The sequence below is a fragment of the Equus caballus genome, chromosome 18, assembly GCF_041296265.1.
Source record: "Equus caballus isolate H_3958 breed thoroughbred chromosome 18, TB-T2T, whole genome shotgun sequence".
Lineage (NCBI taxonomy): Eukaryota > Metazoa > Chordata > Mammalia > Perissodactyla > Equidae > Equus > Equus caballus.
In genome coordinates, this window is record NC_091701.1 from 32,671,154 (window position 1) to 32,676,632 (window position 5,479).

Below are 5,479 nucleotides of genomic sequence, written 5' to 3' on the forward strand. Positions count from 1 at the left end.
TGGCTTTGTCACCTGATGCCAAGATAATGACTTTGGGTCCTTCCAGAGCTCAGTTCATCCTGTGTTAATAACATGGTAAGTCCTAAGGAGTATAGCTTCCGTATTTATACCTACATTACCTTCCCTAATGGCCCTGTCAGAAAGGTGAGCTCAATAACATCAGTCCCATATGAAAGATGAGAATATTAAAACACAAAGGACATAAGTGGGGAAACACAAGATCGGGTCAGGTGCTGCAGAGAAAGGCATTAGGGTCTTAAAGGAACCATCCAATCCCTGAGGGTCATCATCTGATGAAGGAGTTGAAATTGAATTGGTAATTTTAACACCTTTCAGGCTGCCCTCTATACTAATACTTTGCAGTGTAACTCAAGGCACATATTTCTGTGTATATGAAAATATAGCTGAAATATGTTTCAAAAAAATACATGGATCTTCACACCATGCATTATATCTAATATTTTCTATATTCCATTCTATTCCAGTTCCCTATTATTTTATTTTATCTTATCTTATTTTATTTATTTATTTATTTTAGGAAGATTAGCCCTGTGCTAACATCTGCCACCAATCCTCCTCTTTTTTGCTGAGGAAGACTGGCCCTGAGCTAACATCCGTGCCCATCTTCCTCTACTTTATATGTGGGACACCTGCCACAGCATGGCTTGGCAAGCAGTGTGTAGGTCTGCACCCAGGATCCGAACCTGCGAACCCTGGGCTGCCAAAGCAGAACTTGCAAACTTAACCGCTGCACCACTGAGCCGGCCCCCTCCAGTTCACTATTTTTTAAAAAATCCTGATTGAGACCCACTACATTGATTTTAGGACCCACTTATGGGTTACAACTTACAGTTTGAAAAACAGTGAACTATGTGATCGCTCATGACCCTTTCAGAGTTTCTTTCCTACCATATACCAAGAGGCAAGAAGTCAGCGCTCAACGCCTGGTCTAGAGCCCACTCCCCTTCTCTGTTCAGGTGTTGTGACAGGGGAAGGATTTCTCCCTGAACTATGAGTTCCTTAGTCACAGTTGTACTAATTGAATCTGATGTAGTCCGGTAATCTTTCTGTGATCCCTTCTGTCGTTTTTTGACTTGTTGAATAATTTACACCACAAAACTTTTGGTTTGGGAAGACAAATCGGGGTTTGAATCCAAGCTTCTCTAGTTAAACATGCTCCCTAATCTTCAGTCTCCTTGCTTGTAACATGGGGATAAATGAGGTCATTGTGAGGATCAGCCATAAACTATGTAAGCCCGAACACAGTGCAGGCACGCTGTGACCATCAAATAAATGTACTTTCGAGATGGGTGTGCTGGGCCCCATGCCGGCACTGGTGTTACAAACCTGGAATGTGTCCTTGAGGGACTTCAGTGTTTTCCAATGTTTTTTCCTTCACTTTGTTAGTCTTTTGGGTTTGTGAACTGCTTTTTAAATTTAGCAATACATCCAGCATTTTTCTGTCGGCAAGTAGAGTTGTAGGAGATAATTTTTAGTGGTTGGCTAGTATTACATTTTATGGTTATATCCTAATTTATTTCACCATTTACTCCTTTTTTTAAAAGATGTTTCCAGTTTCTTACTTTGAAAAATTTTTATGTAAAGATAATGCATGAGCATTGAAATATGAAGTAGTTAAGTAGAGAAGTTTTTAATTGGAAAAGTGAAATCTTTCTTTCTATTCCCACTTCTCATTCTGCACAATAACCTCCATCAATAATTTCTTGAGTTTGCTTTTATATATCTAATGCACACACATCAATTTTAAATATATCTATATAGTTATGTGAATAGTGTCATATGTACATGTAGAAAATAAGTTCTGCAAAACGCCTTTTAAAATTAGTACATCTGGGATCTCTTGTCGTCAGCACGTGTCGATGTGCTTCTTTCTTTAAGTGGCCGCATGCATTCCATTGTACGGATGGGCCATGGTTTATTTAACCTATTTCTTATTGATCCACATTCAGCATATCCTAAAAGTTGTTTCTAGATTTTGCTCTCATAAATGATTATGCAGTGAACACCTGTGTACACTCTTGAGATAACTCGAGGGCAACTAATAGAAGTGGAATGTTTTTATGCATTTAAAATTTTCATCCATATCGCCAAATTACCCTCCAGAAAGTTATGCCAATTTAGGCTCATACCAACAGTGTAGGAGAGTGTCTGTATCTGCGTACCGTCTCTAAACTTGGTGTTATCAATATTTTACCTTTGTGATCTCTCTTTTGTTTCTCATTAGGAAACATTAACAAGAATATTAAATTAATTCAGTGGAGGAAAGTAAGAGATGTACGGATAAGGGGGATTAATGACTTTGCTAATCCTGGAATAATTTGGGGGGTGAGTTGCTTGTGGGACAAGTCCCATTACTTTCCAGCAGAGATCTGACTGGCCATTGACTACCTAGAGGACACACTTTTCTGAAGGCTGGAGGCACCCACCGTGTGTGAGATCATGACTTAAATGGCATAAAACAAGCCCAGATACCATTTCTCATCTCTGCCAAATATGACCTATGTTGACTCTGACGTGACTGATCTGACAGGTAAATCTAACACAACCACCCTTCGTTGCTTAGGACTTGGCTTATACAGAAAAGAACTTTGGGAGCACGGATGGAAATCAACACTCTTGCCTTTGGAGAACAGATGTTGAAATTTTGTTAAGAGTAGCTTACGGTCCTCTGGCAACTAAGATTAACTCACTTGCCATTTTCAAGCAGAAAAAATCAGCCCCCTCCCCAGACTCCACCCCACCCCCCACCCCCTGGAAGTCTGTAACCTTCTACTTTAGGCTTTCTTTTTTAAATCTACAAAGTAGGAATATCATGGTAGGGGCAATCAATGCTATTTTTAAATAATTGGATAAGACAGAATATCTATTTTCAAAGCCCAAATGTCAGTAATAATAAGAAAAAGAAGTAACAAAAATGGCTGAAGAAAGCTAGAGCAGATTCAAATGACCAATTGATATGTACAGAAGCAGGAAGATCCATATTACTGAAAAGTTGCAATGGACCCTAGAAATAATTACACCAAACATCCTCAGTTCATTTTATGGATGAGGTCATGGATACACAGAGATGTTAAGTGATTTAGCCCAAGTCATACAGTATGTTGGTGGCGCACTAGGACTCAACCCTAATCCCCACGTTTCCAAATTCAGTGCCCCTTCTGCTACACCACTGCCCCTCTTAGGACTGAAGAGATCAGGGGGATGATGGAGATGGGAAGTGGACACCAGGCAAAGAAGATTGCAGCTGTCCAGAGCCAAGGGTGGGCACAAGAGAGAAGGAAAGGAAAGAAGAAAGGGGGTGGAGGGGAAGCCAAAAAGAGACAGCTGATGCCAAAGGCAGGTGATTTACTGCAAAAGAGCACATCCTACCTTAATTTCCAAAGAATCTGAGATGCTGTTTGTTACTAATATTTCAATAATATTAACTAATATTCAAAAATTAAAAGCAATCATTGTAGTTATGTTCTTCTGTTTTTTAAAATATGTATCTATGATGACGGCAAATAGGAATGGCATGTTGAATTCTCAGCAGTATATATATGGTCGGTGTTGAAAAAGTTATTTTGATATACAGAACGTTCCTACGTGTGCTGAATAAAATGATGTACTGATTCTACTAAAATTAAATGGATACAAGACCCAGATCACTCCACGTTTCCAGTGTTTATAGGCCATTTTTATCACCTTCGCTAGTCAGTTTGTGTTTCCTCCAGAAAAGCACCCCGTTGCCATGAAACTCTGCTTGTTTTCTCTCTGTAACTATGAACCCCTGTCTCGTTCCTCGGCAACAGGCTGAAGACAGTCAGGCTCTGGGCTACACCCGCATTCAAGGAACATTTAATGAAAGACTTTCTATCTTCCTGGAGAGACCACTGAGGGTCACTAATGGCAAAATCAATAGGAAAAAAATTACTCTAATTTTGGAAATTCTAGTTTTTCCAGCTGGTAATACAGAAAAGATAGGAAACAATCTGCTCTGTTCGAACAGCAATGGTTCCTTGCAAGCTGGTAAGAATTTTCTTAAAGCTCTCCATGGGAAGTTAGGTGGAACACTGGAGCTTGCTCTGGACTAAGAAAATTCTGGACCTTTGAGATGAATTTAACAAAAGGAAAAAAAGACCCAGGAAGCTTCTTAGCAGCTTGTATACCAAAACCAGAATATTTGCTACAATTGGCCTTGCAGAAGAAAAGAGGCCAGCCCATGGCAAAGTTCCCTCTCACCTTCTACAGGGCACCTGCTGCTGATGCCAGAGGGGAGGCTCACCAGGAGCCTGGTGGCTATTGTGTGGCGTGCATTTTTAACTTATTCTAATTTTTTAACTCACCATTGGTCATCTTTCAGCAGGTTATGCCACGGTAACCAACAACCCTAAGATCTGAGCGGCTTCAAAAACAAAGCATTTTTTTATTTTTTGTTTTTCCCCCTGCTCATATTACATGTCTGCTGCTTGTTGGCTCCAAAGCTCTTTATTCTGGAATTCCAGCTAAAAGAGCAGCCTCTTTCTAGAACATGCTGTTCTCTTGGTAGCAGGAGCAAGACCCCTGGGGGAGAACAGCAACGCCTCTTCCAGCTTTCAGCGGGTGTCGACACACTTCCACTTCTGCTCACATTTCAGTGGCCAATGCAAGTCATGTGACCAACCTGCTGCCCAGACGGGAGGGCCGTGCCCTCAGGAAGGACTACACGACTACCACAGGGTCTGAAGCTCAACTGTATCTGTGGGTCCCAGAAACATTGTCTTCCTCAAAAATCAGAGTGGAGGTCATGCCTTTTCTCTCGTTGTGACCAGCAGTTCTCAAACCAAGGGGCATCAATATTAGATTAGGATTTTAAAACTAGGAATGGGTCAAGGTCAAGCTTGACGGGAGTGTGGTTTTCACCACCCATCTTTCCCTCATTATTTACAATGGGTAGGTCTAGTGTGGGTCATACGTTTTCCAAAATTGGACAAGATGGCAAAAACAGGAAAATGTCTATAGGATGTTTTCCGTAGGGCTGAGGCTTGACTTTTTTATGTGGAAAACTGTTCCATGGGGAATGCTGAGTGGAGGCTATAAAAGAAAAATCCAATTTTGAACTTCTGAGCCAACTTTCCCTACTTGTGTTTTTAGATAAAACAAGAAGGAAAGGCAAGCCTGAAGATCAGCTGATTTTTAAAAATTGAGTTTCCTTTTTTTTCCCCCATGAAAATCATCTTCAGACGTTAATGATTCTAAAAGGCAATTCCAGCTCCAGGCAAAAAGTTTTCAGTAGATGGTTTGCCTTGAATATTTCTCAGCGTCATCTTCAGGCGTGCGGTACCCTCATTCTGCCCTCTGCCAGCAGAGGGCCCCACTGCAGTACAGCGTCTGGACCACGAATCTACAAAATTCAGCAAAAGCGGAGGAAGGACGTACTTGGACTGGGAGCTGTGCCAGTGGAAGCTCCCCTAATGAGTACACACAGCCCCACCCTAAG